Here is a 19,094-nt window from a genome sequence, read left to right on the forward strand (position 1 = left end):
AATGTACAGGATTCTGGCGTATGTGTTTTTGTTTTCCAGATGCGTGAGTATTGTGTGCAGCGTGGTAGAGATGGCATCCTCTGTAGAACGGTTGGGGCGATAGGCAAACTGGAGGGGGTCTAACGATGAGGGGAGGCTAGCAGTAATGTGGAAATTCACCAGGCGTTCAAAACACTTCATTATTATTGGGGGTACACAAAATTGCTGGGGAAACTCAGCGGGTGCAGCAGCATCTATGGAGCGAAGGAAATAGGCAACGTTTCGGGCCGAAACCCTTCTTCAGACTGATGGGGGGTGGGGAAAGAAAGACGGAAAAGGGGAGGAGGAGGAGGAGCCCGAGGGCGGGCGGATGGGAGGGTTGGAGGAGACAGCAAGAGGGTTAAGGAAGGGGAGGAGACAGCACGGGCTAGCCAAATTGGGAGAATTCAATGTTAATGCCATAAGGACGCAAGGTCCCCAGACGGAATATGAGGTGCTGTTCCTCCAATTCCTCCTCCTCTCTCCGGAGACAGTTTCACAACCTCCTCTCTAACCTCCTCCTCTCTCCGGATACAGTTTCACAACCTCCTCTCTAACCTTCTCCTCTCTCCGGAGACAGTTTCACAACCTCCTCTCTAACCTCCTCCTCTCTCCGGAGACAGTTTCACAACCTCCTCTCTAACCTCCTCCTCTCTCCGGAGACAGTTTCACAACCTCCTCTCTAACCTCCTCCTCTCTCCGGAGACAGTTTCACAACCTCCTCTCTAACCTCCTCCTCTCTCCGGAGACAGTTTCACAACCTCCTATCTAACCTCCTCCTCTCTCCGGAGACAGTTTCACAACCTCCTCTCTAACGCTCCTCCTCACCTCATTATTATTGGGGTCAGGGCGACAGGGCGGTAGTCATGTAGGCAGGCAACCACTGGTTTCTTCGCTATGGGGTTAACGTGGAAGTTTTGAGGCAATGTGGGGACATTGGCTTGATTAAGGGAGATGTTAAAGATGTCACCAGACTCCAGTCTCCGGGGTAAGTGTGACCCGTCTCTTCCTCTCCACAGACTCTGTAGCGACTCCCAGACTCCAGCCCCGACTCCCCGCCACATCCACCTCCCAGTAATGACTCCATGATGTGAATCCCTCCGATCCCAGCACACACGCCCGGACTGTAACACTCTTCCCGGTGTCAGGGAGACTCCTCCGGGTCCCCGTCAGTCTCACACTCTTCCGAGCCTCAGACACTTCGAGCCCCGGATGCGCTGTTTCCACATCCAGGGTGACGGAGACTGGGGGGAGAAGCAGAGAATCTAAGAGTCCCCGGGGGTCGGGGGGAGACTCGGGCAGCGCTGCCCCGGGACCGGGGGAGAAGCCGCTCGGCCTCAGGCACAGGCGGGCGGACAACTGAATTAATTATCGGGGTCCCCCCCCCACCCCCCTCCTCAACAACATCGGACGGACAACAGTTATCATTACCGGAGTTGGGGACTTTCTCGGATTATTGGAAATGGAATGGGGCAGGGCGTGCGGCCAGGGAGAACGAGTGATAAAAGTGCGTGAACGATTGCGGGTGGGTATGGCGAAATAAGGCGGGTATTCCCATACCTTGCCAGTAGATGGCGAGGGAGAGTTAGATTGGAGGATGAGGAGGTAGACAAAAAACTGGAGAATCTCAGCGGTGAGGCTGCATCTTTGGAGCGAAGGAAATAGGCAACGGTTCGGGTCGAAACCCTTCTTCAGGAGACAGGTGTGAGTGGCAATTAGAGGTGGTTAAAGAAGAGGTTGAGACGTGGGGTGGAGTTGCCGTGATCATACTGAACGGGAGTGGACTATAACTGATGTTGTGAGTGGAGGATGAGACAGAGGGAGGGGTGGCTTGGACCATCCTAGGAAGCATAGGTTGAATAATTAAGAGTTAAGTAGAATGTGTGCAGCCTTTGGGTTGTAAGGCCACTAGAAGTGAAGGGATTCAGTGTGGATTTGATGGGTGTGTACAACCAAGTACACACTGGTTTCATTGTGAACCAATATATGAAATTCACTGAGGGACTAGACAATGGGCCGCATGTAAGGCTGGTCCCGAAAGCGAAGGTAGGTGGGATCCGAGCGAGCTGGTAAAATGGATGCCAAATTGGCTTGCTGCTTTGAGGTAGAAGGTAATGGTGGAAGGATGATTGTTCTGCTTGGAGGACTGGTGACTGGTGCAGAGATCGGGCTGCAACCGTTGCTATTTATTGTATATTTTCATGGCTTCGATCTGGATGTAAGAGGTGTGCCTAGAGCATTTCTAGAGAACGGGAAATGTTGTGGATAGCGATGAAAGTGATCAGATTCTGCAGCAGGATATAAGATAGATCATCGAAAACCTATTCTAATGCAGGGATATCAAAACTGGAGGGTGCGGGTTTAACACGAGAAGATGGAGTTTTAAAGTGCATCTGAGTGGTCAGTTTTCTTCACATAGATAGTGGTTGATACCAGGAATATTTTGCCAGAGGAGATGGTGGAATTGGATGTAATCACAACATTTAAGAGGCGTTGCGATATAACAGACGAGGTGTGGAATAATGCGGTTCTAATGTGGACAAATGGGATTAGAGTGGCTGGGAATAAGGTGGACATTGACGTGATGGGCCAAAGGGCCTGACTCAGTAATATACAACCATGGCTCTCTGGCTCCAAGAGCACTGAATGACTGATTATCCACAGCCACCGGTGCAGGGAATTCCAAAGGTTGCCCAGTCTCTGCGTGCAGTGAAGTCTGCTTATCTCTGTCCGAAATGGTCCAGTCCACATTCTGAGGGTGTTTCCGCTGACTCCAGACCCCTCAGACAGGACAAACATCGTCCCTGCATCCAGCCCACTGAGCCGTGTAAGGACTTTGTGCTTCACTGAGATCTGCATGTATAAAATCACAGGAGGAATAGATCGTGTCGATTCGCAGTCTCTTGTGCAGAGTCGGTAAATCGAGGACCAGAGAACATCGGTTTAAGGTGAAGGGGGAAAGATTTAATAGGAGGGGTTTCATTTTGACACAAAGGGTGGTGGGAGCAAGCTGCCACAGGAGGTCTTTGAGGCAGGGACTATTCCAACATTTTGGAAACATTTAGACAGGTACGTGGATTGGACAGGTTTGGAGGGATGCGGGCCCTACGCGGGCTGCTGGGACTAATATAGGACTGTTGGTCGGTGCGGGTAAGTTGGGCCGAGGGCCTGTTTCTGTACTGTATCACTCTATGATTATTTCTACCGTAATGCACGTGAACTCTCGAGTACACAGGTCCACGCAGTTTCATCCCACACAGCATATATAATCACGGGGAAAAAGTATTGTCAATCTTTGCTGCAATCCCTCTGTGTGGCATCTATCCTTTTATACGTACGCATGAGCACAAGAACACAAGAAAACAGGCCCCGCCGCTCGGGCCCGCCACTCCATTCAATGTGATCATGACTGGTTGGATCTTGCACCGATTCCTGTTCTGTGTGAGGTCACAATAATCTTGGTCAAAGGGGCGGAGGAACGGCAGATGGGATTTATTCACGTACAGGTGAGCTGATGCACTTTGCTGAGAGAATCTACGGCAGGACACACACACAGTAAATGGGGGAGCTTTACAGAACTGGGTGATTGCGGGGTGCTTCTGTTTATGTGGTGCTTTGCTCACTGGGATGCTTTCCCCGCGAGTCCATTAATAGCATTAATCTTCGCATCGAAGTATTGCATAAAAGTGGCGTTAAAAAAAAGAACAATGGAAAAGGTATTCTATTTACCTATCTTGATGATATAAGATGCTTCTCTCAATGCCATGTTGAAAAAGGAGTGATCAAACTTTTCAATCGGCCACGAACCATCTACCACCAACATTGGTTTGGCTTCATCACGAAACCTGGAAACGTTGAACAGCGGGTTATTAACTGAGCGTTTGCAGTTTTTAAGCTGTTTTATAAAAACATATCGTGTTTCAGTCAAAAGCATGTCCTACCTGCTCTTACGACCAGCTTCTTCCTGAAATAAATAAAACACAAATCTCAATTAACTGAGATGGATCGCCATGAACCCGACAGCGGGTATTTCACCAAATTGCTACAAAAAACACTGATAATTCCCATTTCCCAACTCTTCCCCGTATCACACAGACAGAAAGTATATATTGGCGTCGAGACACCGAACACAGGGCAAAACGTTAGGAAGGTAGATTAAAATAACAGAGCATGTAACTTACGAGTAAGACCGGGAAGGTCGTGGGATATTAACTGGAGATGATATCAGAGATAATGGGATGGAATATTTTAAGGTAGTGGCGGGTTCAAATGGGTGGAGGGTATAAATAATATTAATACTTGTGGGGAGACCACAAATTGAAGCTAGATTGGCCTTCAATAAATTCCATTAAAAATGTAGTAAAGACAACATGGAACTCACAGGACGCCATGGTCAATATTTGAGATAAATTTAAGTTGAAGTGGGATAAATACACCTGGAAGTCGGTGCATTATTTCCGCATGTGGTGAGTAGTTGAGAGTGTTCTTGAAAGGAGCAGCAACATGGGGACAAGAAGATGGGCCGTATGGCATTTTGTTCTATGGTGAGCATAGAGGGAAAATACAAGCGGTGCATAGTACCCCAAGGTGATGGGAACCGGATACAGATGATAAACCTGATGTGTGAGTCACGTTCTAGATTTCATTGTGAATCCCCACAATGTGGTCAAAGCTGATCTAGCCCAGGACAGAACTTTTCCTCATTCCCTCATCCCCTTCGTTTTCAGTTCCTGGATTTTCCCAAAAAATATATTGCCCTCCAGTTTAAATACTTTCAACAAGTTAAGCCTCACAAAGACTCTGGATTAGAGATGACCAGAGGTCCACTGCTCTATTTCCAGCTGTGGACCGTAACATCAGTTATAAGTAGGGGAAAGAGGAAGTACAACGGGATTGTTGGGTACTTGTTCATCTGCCAATGAAAGTAAGCATGCAGGTACAGCAGGCAGTGAAGAAAGGGAATGGCATGTTGGCCTTAATAACAAGAGGAGTTGAGTATAGGAGCAAAGAGGTCGTTCTGCTGTTGTACAGAGAACTGCTGTAGCTTTGGGAGCAACAGCAGCAGGAGATTAGCAAGAGATACGACTGATTGGCTCTAGCCCAAGTGGGAGGAGAGAAGTGAGTCAGTGCCGGGAAAACAGTTGAAAATTGAGGAATTTGGTTTGTAAATTGGTAAATCAGGCAATTTATCAGTCAATTTAAGCAAGACGGCTCTTAGCGAGCGGCAGTGAGTGAGCGGCCGTGTGAGAAAAGTGTGAGTCTTTGGCTCTAGAGTCTTCGGCGAAGAGGAGAGGAGACCACGCAATACGCTTGAGAGGTAGAGACGAAAGAAGGAGATGTCAGGCAAGCTGATTCAGTGCGATGTTTGCAGTATGTGGGAGGTCAAGGACACCGCTTGTGCCTCTGGCTGCTACAAATGCGAGAAGTGCATCCAGGTAGAGCTCCTGAAGGGCCGTGATGGGGAACTTGAGAAGCAAGTGGATGACCTCCGGTTCGTCCGAGAAACGGAGTCGTTCCTCGACAAGCCCTACAGTACGATTGTTACACTTAAGGTACTGGAGGAGAGAAGGTGGGAGACAGTGAGAACGGGAGGGAAGCATGGAATGCCAACGTCCCCGGGTGTTGTACCTCTTGTGAACAGGTTCACCCACTTAGAAGCTGTCGGGACAGAAGAGGTGTTTACACTGGGCGGCGGACTGGCTTGTGATGCGAATAGGGCTGTTGAGCCAAAACCAAAAAAGCCATTGTAGTGGGAGACTCCATTGTGAGAGGTACGGACAGGGGTTTTTACGGCAACAGACGGGATGCGAGGATGGTGTGCTGCCTTCCTGGTGCCAGGATCCAGGATGTCGCGGACAGAGTGCAGAAAATCCTCAAGGGCGAAGGTGAACATCCGGAAGTGGCAGTGCATGTCGGCACAAACGTTGTCGGAAAGAAGGGGATGAATATTCTGCAGCGTGACTTTAGAGAGCTCGGAAAAATGCTGAAAAGCAGGACCTCCAGGGTTGTTATCTCCGGTTTGCTTCCAGTTCCTCGTGCTGGCGAGAGCAGGAACAGGGAGATACGGGGCCTGAACGTGTGGCTGAGGAACTGGTGCACGGGGCAGGGATTTAGTTTCTTAGATCACTGGGATCTGTTTTGGGGTAAGGGGGAACTGTACAAAAGGGACGGATTGCATCTTAACAGGTGTGGGACCAGCATTCTGGCAGGCAGGTTTGCCTCTGCTACACGGGTGGTTTTAAACTGAATAAGGGGGGTGGGGTGTCGAATGGGATAGTGGAGGATGGAGTTAAAGGGAAAGGGTTTCTTAAATGTGTGAGCGTAGAGACAGAGGGGTGTAAAATGAGGGTAGAAGCAATAGGTAGCAAGGTGAAAATTAAAAGTGGCAGGCAGACAAAACCAGGGCAAAAATCAAAAAGGGCCACTTTTCAACATAATTGTATAAGGGGTAAGAGTGTTGTAAAATCAAGCCTGAAGGCTTTGTGTCTCAATGCAAGGAGCATTCGTAATAAGGTGGATGAGTTGAATGTGCAGATAGCTATTAATGACTATGATATAGTTGGGATCACGGAGACATGGCTCCAGGGTGACCAAGGCTGGGAGCTGAACATCCAGGGATATTCAATATTCAGGAGGGATAGAGAGAAAGGAAAAGAAGGTGGGGTAGCGTTGCTGATTAGAGAGGAGATTAACGCAATGGAAAGGAAGGACATTAGTTTGGAGGATGTGGAATCGGTATGGGTAGAGCTGCGAAACACTAAGGGGCAGAAAACGCTGGTGGGTGTTGTGTACAGGCCACCTAACAGTAGTAGTGAAGTTGGAGAGGGTATCAAACAGGAAATTAGAAATGCGTGCGACAAAGGCAAAACCGTTATAATGGGTGACTTCAATCTACATATAGATTGGGTGAATCAAATTGGCAGGGGTGCTGAGGAAGAGGATGTCTTGGAATATATGCGGGATAGTTATCTAAATCAACATGTAGAGGAACCAACGAGAGAGCAGGCTATTTTAGACTGGGTATTGAGTAATGAGGAAGGGTTAGTTAGCAGTCTTGTTGTACGTGCCCCCTTGGGCAAGAGTGACCATAATATGGTTGAGTTCTTCATTAGGATGGAGAGTGGCATTGTTAATTCAGAAACAATGGTTCTGAACTTAAAGAAAGGTAACTTTGAGGGTATGAGACGTGAATTGGCCAAGATTGACTGGCAATTAATTCTAAAAGGGTTGACGGTGGATATGCAATGGAAGACATTTAAAGACTGCATGGATGAACTACAAAAATTGTTCATCCCAGTTTGGCAAAAGAATACATCAGGGAAGGTAGTACATCCGTGGATAACAAGGGAAATCAGGGATAGTATCAAAGCGAAGGATGATGCGTACAAATTAGCCAGAAAAAGCAGCATACCGGAGGACTGGGAGAAATTCAGAGACCAGCAGAGGAGCACAAAGGGGCTTAATTAGGAAAGGAAAAATAGATTATGAAAGAAAACTGGCAGGGAACATAAAAACTGACTGCAAACGTTTTTATGGATATGTGAAAAGAAAGAGATTAGTTAAAACAAATGTAGGTCCCTTGCAGTCAGAAACAGGTGAGTTGATCATGGGGAACAAGGATATGGCGGACCAATTGAATAACTACTTTGGTTCCGTCTTCACTAAGGAAGACATAAATAATCTGCCGGAAATAGCAGGGGACCGCGGGTCAAAGGAGTTGGAGGAATTGAGCGAAATCCAGGTTAGCCGGGAAGTGGTGTTGGGTAAATTGAATGGATTAAAGGCCGATAAATCCCCAGGGCCAGATAGGCTGCATCCCAGAGTACTTAAGGAAGTAGCTCCAGAAATAGTGGGTGCATTAGTAATAATCTTTCAAAACTCTTTAGAATCTGGAGTAGTTCCTGAGGATTGGCGGGTAGCAAACGTAACCCCACTTTTTAAGAAGGGAGGGAGAGAGAAAACGGGGAATTACAGACCAGTTAGTCTAACATCGGTAGTGGGGAAACTACTAGAGACAGTTATAAAAGATGGGATAGCAGCACATTTGGAAAGTGGTGAAATCATTGGACAAAGTCAGCATGGATTTACAAAAGGTAAATCATGTCTGACGAATCTTACAGAATTTTTCGAGGATGTAACTAGTAGCGTGGATAGGGGAGAACAGTGGATGTGGTGTATCTGGACTTCCAGAAGGCTTTCGACAAGGTCCCACATAAGAGATTAGTATACAAACTTAAAGCACACGGCATTTGGGGTTCAGTATTGATGTGGATAGAGGACTGGCTGACAAACAGGAAGCAAAGAGTAGGAGTAAACGGGTCCTTTTCACAATGGCAGGCAGTGACTAGTGGGGTACCGCAAGGCTCAGTGCTGGGACCCCAGCTATTTACAATATATATAAATGATCTGGATGAGGGAATTGAAGGCAATATCTCCAAATTTGCGGATGACACTAAGCTGGGGGGCAGTGTTAGCTGTGAGGAGGAGGCTAGGAGACTGCAAGGTGACTTGGATAGGCTGGGTGAGTGGGCAAATGTTTGGCAGATGCAGTATAATGTGCATAAATGTGAGGTTATCCATTTTGGTGGCCAAAACAGGAAAGCAGACTATTATCTAAATGGTGACCGACTAGGAAAAGGGGAGATGCAGCGAGACCTGGGTGTCATGGTACACCAGTCATTGAAAATAGGCATGCAGGTGCAGCAGGCAGTGAGGAAAGCGAATGGTATGTTTTCATAGCAAAATGATTTGAGTATAGGAGCAGGGAGGTTCTACTGCAGTTGTACAGGGTCTTGGTGAGAACACACCTGGAGTATTGCGTACAGTTTTGGTCTCCAAATCTGAGGAAGGACATTATTGCCCTAGAGGGAGTGCAGAGAAGGTTCACCAGCCTGATTCCTGGGATGTCAGAACTGTCTTATGATGAAAGACTGGATAGACTTGGTTTATACTCTCTAGAATTTAGGAGATTGAGAGGGGATCTTATAGAAACTTTAAAACTTCTTAAGGGGTTGGACAGGCTAGATGCAGGAAGATTGCTCCCGATGTTGGGGAAGTCCAGGACAAGGGGTCACATCTTAAGGATAAGGGGGAAATCCTTTAAAACCGAGATGAGAAGAACTTTTTTCACACAGAGAGTGGTGCATCTCTGGAACTCTCTGCCACAGAGGGTAGTCGAGGCCCGTTCATTGGCTATATTTAAGAGGGAGTTAGATGTGGCCCTTGTGGCTAAGGGGATCAGAGGGTATGGGGAGAAGGCAGGTACGGGATACTGAGTTGGATGATCAGCCATGATCATATTGAATGGCGATGCAGGCTCGAAGGGCCGAATGGCCTACTCCTGCACCTAATTTCTATGTTTCTATGTTTCTATGTTACAGGGCCCTAGTGAGACCACACCTGGAGTATACTGTGCAGTTTTGTTGTCCAAATTTGAGGAAGGACATTCTTGCTATTGCGGGAGTGCAGCGTAGGTTTACAAGGTTACTTCCTGGGATAGCGGGACTGTCATATGCTGAGAAAATGGAGCGGCTGGGCTTGTATGCTCAGAAGTTTAGAAGGATGAGAGGGATTCTTATTGAAAAATATAAGAGTATTAAGGGTTTGGGCACGCTAGAGGCAGGAAATATGATCCCGATGTTGGGGGAGTCCAGAACCAGGGGCCAGAGTTTAAGAATAAGGGGTAAGCCATTTAGAACGTAGACGAGGAAACACTTTTTCACACAGAGTTGTGAGTCTGTCTCAGGTGGAGGCGGGTTCTCTGGATACTTTCAAGAGAGCTAGATAGGGCTCTTAAAGATATCGGAGTCAGGGGATATGGGGAGAAGTCAGGAACGAAGTACTGATTGTGGATGATCAGCCATGATTACATTGATTAGCGGTGCTGGCTCGAAGGGCCGAATGGCCTACTCCTGCACCTATTATCTATTGTCCATAGCATCATCCGTGGTTGTTCTGAACTGCAAAGAATACAAACATCACTTGCTTACCCACGACCGTTAAAACAATGCTACGATCCCAGAAATTGGCCTGTTGGTTAAATTTGGCCTGCGTCCAATGCCAGGACATCCTCTCTTCATTAAGGTCACCAGATCTATGTACATTACTCCAGGTGTGGTCTCACCAACACCATGAACAATTGAGCGAGAAAATCTCCCTATTTCTAAATTCAAAACCCTTTACGCGAAAGGTCAAAGTGCCAAAATCTGAAAGATTATATGGGAGGCCATTCCGTTTTGGCACAATATCAGCGCAGCGCTAGAATAGACGAAACATTGAACTTTTACAGAATTACTGGTAAATGCATAATTTTTTTCAGAAATGCAACCCATCATTTTGTAACTGTACACATTCACTTCGCCTCTCACCTTCAGAAATATCATGTTGTCCTTGTGGTCTATCTGTCCCTGTAACATTAATAGTTCTTCCTGAATGGAATTTAAATTCTCTTGAATCGCTTGAAGATGTGTCTCCATTTTTTTGACAATCTTATCTTCTTCTTCTCGGATATCTCCGAGTAAACGCTGCTCTTTCTCCGTGAGAATCTGGTGCAATTCAGCAAACTGGGATATGGTCTGTGACTGGCGGTTGAGTGACTCTTCCTGTCAGATGAAAGATGAGAATCAATATATTATGTCACTACCGTGTTTCCTCAGAACATTTGGCTCGTCGATGTCGAGTTCTGGAATGCAGAATTAGGCCATTCGGCACTGTATGTATCTGCACTAATCCCATTTACGAGCATTTCACTCGTAGGTTTCATTACTTTGGCAATTCAAGAGCTTGTCTCGATACTTCTGAAAAATTTGGTGAAAGGAATATACAATCACATAATTCCCATTTCCCCAATTCAATTCCCTGCAAACTGTTACATTTCATGTGTCCATTAACCTTCACTGGACAGAACCAGGTCACCAGAACTAGGAGAACCATATGATTCCACTTTTAAGAAAGACGGGAGAGAGAAAACAGGGAAGTACAGACCAGTCAGCCTGACATCGGTGGTGGGGAAGTTGCTGGAGTCTTCTTTTTGCGTATGGCGTGCACAGCCAAAAGTTGTCGGACTATAAAGTTCTATTTAATCGTATTTGATTGTGCACGCCAGGTTGATTGCATTTGTCGAAACAGAGCGTATCACGTGAAGGTTGCAATGCTGGAGTCAATCATAAAAGAAGAAATAGCGGCACATTTGGATAGCAGTAACAGGATCCGTCTGAGTCAGAATGGATTTACGAAGGGGAAATTATGCTTGACTAAGCTTCTGCATTGTTTTGAGAATGTAACTAGGAAAATGGACAAGGGAGCGCCAGTGGATATAGTGTACCTGGACTTTCACAAAGCATTTGATAAGGTCCCACATAGGAGATTAGCAGGCAAAATTAGGGCACATGGTATTGGGGTAGAGTGCTGACATTGATAGAAAAAATCGTTGGCAGACAGGAAACTAAGAGTAGGGATTAACGGGTCCCGTTCAGAATGGCAGGCAGTGACTAGTGGGGTACCGCAAAACTGGGTGCTGGAACCGCAGCTATTCACAATATACATCAATGATTTAGATGAAGCGAATCAAAGTAACATTAGCAAATTTGCAGATGAAGCAATGCTGGGTGGCAGTGTGAACTGTGAAGAGGATGCTATGAGAATGCAGGGTGACTTGGACAGGTTGGGTGAGTAGGCAGATGCATTGCAGATGCAATTTAATGTGGATACATTTGAGGTTATCCACTTTGGTAGCAAAAACATGAAGGCAAATTATTACCTTAATGGTGTCAATTTGGGAAAAGGGGAAGTACAACGGGACCTTATGGGCAGGATGTAGAAGAGAAATGGAGGACACTTAAAGGGGACATTTTAAGAGTACAGAATATTTATGTTCCTGTTCGGTTGAAAGGAAACAGTAAAAAGTGGAAAGAGCCCAGGTTTTCAAGGGAAATTGGACATCTTGTTCGGAAAAAGAGGGAGGTCTACAATAATTATAGGCAGCATGAAGTAAATGACGTGCTTGAGGAGTATAAGGAATGTAAAAAGAATCTTAAGAAAGAAATTAGAAAAGCTAAAAGAAGACATGAGGTTGCTTTGGCAAGTAAGGTGAAAGTAAATCCAAAGGGTTTCTACGGGTATATTAATAGCAAAAGGATAACGAGGGATACAATTGGTCCATTGGGGAGACAGAGTGGACAGCTATCTGCAGAGCCAAAAGAGATGGGGGAGATATTGAACCATTTATTTTCTTCGGTACTCACCAAGGAGAATGATATTGAATTATGTGAGGTAATGGAAACTAGTAGAGTAGCTATGGATACTATGAGTTTCAAAGTAAAAGAAGTACTGACACGTTTGAAAAATATAAAAGTGGATAAGTCTCCAGGTCCTGACAGGATATTCCCTAGGACATTGAGGGAAGTTAGTGTAGAAATAGCCGGGGCTATGACAGAAATATTTCAAATGTCATTAGAAACGGGAATAGTCCCCGAGGATTGGCGTACTGCGCATGCTGTTCCATTGTTTAAAAAGGGTTCTAAGAGTAAACCTAGCAATTATAGGCCTGTTAGTTTGACTTCAGTGGTGGGCAAATTAATGGAAAAGATACTTAGAGATAATATATATAAGCATCTGGATAAACAGGGTCTGATTAGGAACAGTCAGTACGGATTTGTGCCTGGAAGGTCATGTTTGACTAATCTTCTTGAATTTTTTGAAGAGGTTACTAGGGAAATTGACGAGGGTAAAGCAGTGGATGTTGTCTATATGGACTTTAGTAAGGCCTTTGACAAGGTTCCTCATGGAAGGTTGGTTAGGAAGGCTCAACTGTTGGGCATAAGTGCAGGAGTAGCAAGATGGATTCAACAGTGGCTGAATGGGAGAAGCCAGAGGGTAATGGTGGATGGTTGTTTGTCGGGTTGGAGGCAGGTGACTAGTGGGGTGCCTCTGGGATCGGTGTTGGGTCCTTTGTTGTTTGTCATGTACATCAATGATCTGGATGAAGGTGTGGTAAATTGGATTAGTAAGTATGCATATGATACCAAGATAGGGGGTGTTGTGGATAATGAAGAGGATTTCCAAAGTCTACAGAGTGATTTAGGCCATTTGGAAGAATGGGCTGAAATATGACAGATGGAGTTTAATGCTGATAAATGTGAGGTGCTACACCTTGGCAGGACAAATCAAAAATAGGACGTACATGGTAAATGGTAGGGAATTGAATAATACAGTTTAACAGAGGGATCTGGGAATAACCGTGCATAGTTCCTTGAAGGTGGAATCTCATATAGATAGGGTGGTAAAACAAGCTTTTGGTATGCTAGCCTTTATAAATCAGAGCATTGAGCATAGAAGCTGGGATGTAATGTTAAAGTTGTACAAGGCATTGGTGAGACCAAATCTGGAGTATGGTGTACAATTTTGGTCGCCCAATTATAGGAAGGATGTCAACAAAATAGAGAGAGTACAGAGGAGATTTACTAGAATGTTGCCTGGGTTTCAACAACTAAGTTACAGAGAAAGGTTGAATAAGTTAGTTCTTTATTCTCTGGAGCGCAGAAGGTTAAGGGGGGACATGATAGAGATCTTTAAAATGATGAGAGGGATAGACAGAGTTGATGTAGATCAGCTTTTCCCTTTGAAAAAAGGGAAGATTCAAACAAGATGACATGACTTCAGAATTAAGGGACAGAAGTTTAGGGGTAACATGAGGGGGAACTTCTTTACTCAGAGAGTGGTACCGGTGTGGAATGAGCTTCCAGTGGAAGTGGTGGAGGCTGGTTCGTTGGTATAATTTAAAAATAAATTGGATAGGCATATGGATGAGAAGGGAATGGAGGGTTATGGTATGAGTGCAGGCAGGTGGGACTAAGGGAAAAACAGTTGTTCGGCACGGACTTGTAGGGCCGAGATGGCCTGTTTCCGTGCTGTAATTGTGATATGGTTATATGGTTATATCTGGGGCTCCCTGTTCATCAGCTAATGAAAGTAAGCATGCAGGTACAGCAGGCATGAAGAAAGCGAATGACATGTTGGCCTTCATAACGATAGGATTTGAGTATAGGAGCAGAGAGGTCCTTCTGTAGTTGTACAGGGCCCTGGTGAGGCCGCACCTGGGGTATTGTGTCCAGTTTTGGTCTCCACATTCCAGGAAGGACATTCTTGCTATTGAGGAAGTGCAGCATAGGTTCACATGGTTATTTCCCGGGATGGTGGTACTGTCATATGTTAAGAGAATGGAACGTCTGGGCTTGTACATTCTGGAGTTTTGAAGGATGAGAGGGTATCTTATTGAAACACATAATATTATTAAAGGTTTGGACAGGCTAGAGGCAGGAAACAAATTCCCAAGAACCAGGGGCCAGTTTAATAATAAAGGGCAAGTCATTTAGAACAGAGATGAAGAAAGACTTTTTCACACAGTGTTGTGAGTCTGTGGAATTCGCTGCCTCAGAGGGCGGTGGAGGCCGGGTCTCTGGATATTTTAAGAGCGAGCTAGAAAGGGCTCTTAAAGATAGCGGAGTCAGGGGATATGGGTAGGAACGTTAGAAATATAGAAAATAGGTGCAGGGGGAGGCCATTCGGCCCTTCGAGCTAGCACTGCCATTCATTGTGATCATGGCTGATCGTCACCCATCAATAACCTGTGCCTGCCTTCTCCCCATATCCCTTGATCCCACTAGCCCCTAGAGCTATCTAACTCTCACTTAAACCCATCCAGTGACTTGGCCTCCACTGCCCTCTGTGGCAGGGACTTCCATAAATTCACAACTCTCTGGGTGAAAATGTTTTTCTCACCTCAGTCTTAACTGACCTCCCCTTTATTCTAAGATTGTGGCCCCTGGTTCTGGACTCGCCCAACATTGGGAACATTTTTCCTGCATCTAGCTTGTCCAGTCCTTTTATAATTGTATATGTTTCTATAAGATACCCCTCATCCTTCTAAACTCCAGTGAATAGAATCCCAGTCTTTTCAATCTTTCATCATATGACAGTCCCGCCATCCCAGGGATCAATCTCGTGAACCTACGCTAATACTGCCTCAATCACAAGGATGTCCTTCCTCAAATTAAGAGACCTAAACTGTACACAATACTCCAGATGTGGTCTCACCAGAACCCTATACAACTGCAGAAGAACCTCTCTACTCCTATACTGAAATGCTCTTGTTATGAAGGCCAACATTCCATTAGCTTTCTTCACTGCCTGCTGTACCTGCACGCCAACTTTCAATGACAGGTGTACAAGGACACCCAGGACTCGCTGTACCTCCCGCTTACCTAACCTAACCCCATTGAGTTAATAATCTCCCCCCTTGTTTTTGCCGCCAAAGTGGATAACCTCACATGTATCAATAGTATACTGCATCTGCCACGCATCTGCCCACTCACTCAATCTGTCTAGGTCACCATGGAACCTCCTAACATCCTATCCACAGTTCACACTGCCACCCAGCTTTGTGTCATCCGCAAACTTGCTAGTGTTGCTCCTAATACCCTCTTCCAAATCATTAATATATATGGTACACAGTTGCGACCCCAACACCGAGCCTTGCGGCATTACACTCGCCACTGCCTGCCATTCTGGAAAGGACCCGTTCACTCCTACTATTTATTCCGGTCAGCCAACCAATTTTCTATCCATGTCAACACCCTACCCCCAATACCATGTGCTCTAATTTTAGTCACCAGTCTCCCGTGCGGGACCTTATCAAAGGTTTTCTGAAAGTCTAGATACACTACATCCACTGGCATCCCTTCATCGATTTTACTTGTCACATCCTCAAAAAATTCCAGAAGATTAGTCAAGCATGATTTCCCTTTCATAAATCCATGTTGACTTGGACCAATCCTTTTACTAATATCCAAATACCCCATTATTACCTCTTTAATAATTGACTCCAGCATCTTTCCCACCACCGAAATCAGGCTAACTGGTCTGTAATTCTCCGTTTTCACTCTCGCTCCTTTCTTGAAAAGTGGGATAACCTTAGCTATCCTCCACTCCACCGGAACTGATCTTGAATCTATTGAATATTGCAAAATGATCACCAATGCGTCCACTATTTCTAAAGCCACCTCCCGGAGGACCCTGGGATGCAGACCATCAGGCCCAGAGGATTTATCATCCTTCAGTCCCATTAGCCTACCCAATACTATTTCTCGCCTAATGAAAAATTATTTCAGTTCCTCTACCCCCTTAGATCCTCTGTCCTCCAGTACATCTGGGAGATTGTTTGTGTCTTCCTTAGTGAAGGCAGATCCGAAGTACCTATTCAACTCTTCTGCCATTTCCTTGCCCATAATAATTTCTCCAGTGTCTGCCTTCAAGGGACCCACGTTTGACTTTGCTACTTTTTTCCCTTAACATATCTAAAGAAGCTTTTACTGTCATTCTTTATATTCCTGGCCAGCTTCCCCTCGTACTTCATCTTTTCAGCCCGTGTTGCCCGTTTTGTTTCCTTCTGTTGTCCTATGAAAGTTTCCCAATCCTCTGGCATCCGGCTGCTCTTTGCTGTGTTATACATCTTTTCTTTAATTTTATTCTATCCTTAAACTCTCTTGTCAGCTACGGTTGCCTCCTACACACCTTAGAATATGTCTTCCTTTTTGGAACGAAATGATCCTGCGTCTTCCAGATTATGCCGAGAAATCCCTGCCATTGCTGTTCCACCGTCATTCCTGCTAGGATCCCTTTCCAGTCTACTTTGGCCAGCTCCTCTCTCGTGCCTTCATAGTCCCCTTTCTTCAACTGCATCACTGACACTTCCGATGTAACGTTCTCCTTCTCAAATTGCAGATTAAAACTAATCATATTATGATCACTACCTCCAAGTGAGTCCTTTACCTCGAGTTCTCTTATCATATCTGGATCATAATTGGACAACACAAAATCCAGAATTGCCATTTCTCTGGTCGGCTCCATTACATGTTGCTCTCAGAATCCATCTCGATTATGGTTGATCAGCCATGATCGCATTGAATGGCGGTGATGGCTCGAAGGGCCGAATGGTCTTCTCCTGCACCTATTGTCTGTTATCTATTGAGACAGCAGAATTACAGACTTCATAGTCATACAGCAAGGGGTGTTAGATACCGACCAAGACGCCCCATCTGCGCTATTTCCACTTGTCCGCATTTGGCCCAGAAAGTTCGAGAACTTTTCTCTGACGAATTTGTTCAAATATATTTGAAATGTTGTTATGGTACCTGACTCATGTACCTTATCTGGCAGCTCGTTCCATATACCCACTACCATCTGTGTGAAAAAAGGTTGCCCTTCAGGTTCGTATTAAAGCTTTTGCCGCTCACATTAAACCTATGCCATTGCATTTTCGGCACCCCTATTCAGGGTATAAGTGTGCACACACCATCATTATCATGTACACATCCATATGGTCATCTCCCTGAATCATACGCTCCAAGGAATAAAGTCATTGCCTGCCGAACCTCAGACCCTCGACTCCTGAGGTGTAGAGGGCTGCGCTATTTTCTACACGCATCGCGCGGATCAAATCTGCACAAGATCTGCAAATCGAAACTGGAAAGCCTCACCTGAAAATTAGAAATTCCCAATTTCTGTCGCTGCTCCATTTGCTTGATCTCAGATTTATTTTCTGTGAGAGATTCGATGGAAGGTTTAACCTGATCCTGATCAGAGAATAAAAATGTCAGACAATAAAGAAGGAAGTAAACAATCATGTGATCAAAATCGGTTTGCTTTTACCTTGTAGGTTTCAACAGCTTCTTTAATCGGCATGAAGCTGTGAGACTTGTGTTCCCGCCCAGCTGCACAAATCACACAGATCAGCTTATTGTCAGTTTCACAAAACAGCTTCAGTTCTTCCTGATGTTCCTCGCACTGAAGTTTACTTTCCTTCTCTGCCCGATTCAGGCTCAATGTTCGAGCTTTCTCAGACAGTCCAACCAAGGCCCGGTTCACCCGGAGGGTGCCGTCTGTAAACTCCTCTCTACATTCCGAGCAGGAGCTCCCCCCCCCCCCCTGTCCCAACTCTGTGTGATACAGGAGCGGCATAAGTTGTGCCCACACTCCAATGACACCGGGTCGGTGAAGAAATCCAGGCAGATGGGACAAATTGCCTTCTCGGTTAAACTCTCGACCGGGTCTTTTGCAGCCATTTTAATCCTCCACTTCCTGGTTCAAAGCCTGTCCCACTGCGCGCGCTGCGGTCTCGGGGAATGAATGTGATTTGGCTGCAAGTGTTCAGTGATCGGTGTCCTGGCCGCTCCCAGCTAATCTCACACGAGGGTGGGGTCAGTTAGACATTAAACTTGGGATTGTCTAAGGCAGGACAGAAAGGGACAGGGACCAGCGCTAAGGAGGGGCAACTGAGGAGCCGTTGCTCCTGTTGGGAAGTGGAACCCGCCGCCCGCATCTCCCTTCACAGGCCGGGATCAGGATGGAAGTAGACATATTTTAATCCACATCAATACACTCGCCTCTGACGCTCCAATCTTCAGTAGCATCTATATTTGGAGAAACCGTGCATCATTTCATATTAAGGATGGCCACTTTGGAGTAACATGTTCAGCTGTGTTCACTCTGCTGTGGATATATTGGAAAGGGAGTAGACAATATTTATGTGGATGTTGCCTGGGCACTAGAGGGGGCAGACAAGGACCTTTTTCCTTGGAGCGCAGGTGGATGAGGGGTGATAGAGCTGTGTAAGATCGTGTGCGGACGTGGCGCCGACGGACGAGAGGCCGAAGCAAAGAAGTCGAAGCCAAATAACCGAATGGGAACGAGGCCTAAACGCCAATAAACGGGGAGAGTCCGAAGACGAAACTCTTACTAACCGAAAGGGCGGGACGCCTAAATGCAAACTAACCGAAAGGGCGGGACGCCTAAAAGCCATCGAACCGAAAAGCTGCATCGCCTAAAATCAAACTTACTGAATGGCCGCTCTGTCGATACGCCACCTACCCGAAAGTTGGCGTCGCCTACAAGCCAAAGGACCGACTGCCTCTCAACAGAAACGTCCAATAACGGACATCAAATCACTGTGAAGGCATGAACATTGTCCCAAACGTCCTCTCCACCCGACCCGCAGCCCGCGGAGGGTGGCCGTGGGAGTG

General features: G+C 46.0%; 1 long non-coding RNA gene across 1 annotated transcript; it reads right to left on the reverse strand.

Moving 5' to 3' along the window:
- Positions 1-3,747: 3,747 nt before the first annotated feature.
- Positions 3,748-10,467, reverse strand: LOC116970353. The gene is made up of 3 exons (XR_004411115.1): positions 10,386-10,467; positions 3,960-3,982; positions 3,748-3,863 (listed from the first exon to the last, which is right to left on the reverse strand). It is a non-coding gene; the product is annotated as an uncharacterized LOC116970353 (long non-coding RNA).
- Positions 10,468-19,094: the final 8,627 nt, after the last annotated feature.

Source organism: Amblyraja radiata, unplaced genomic scaffold (assembly GCF_010909765.2).
Source record: "Amblyraja radiata isolate CabotCenter1 unplaced genomic scaffold, sAmbRad1.1.pri scaffold_783_ctg1, whole genome shotgun sequence".
NCBI classification, from domain to species: Eukaryota; Metazoa; Chordata; class Chondrichthyes; order Rajiformes; family Rajidae; genus Amblyraja; species Amblyraja radiata.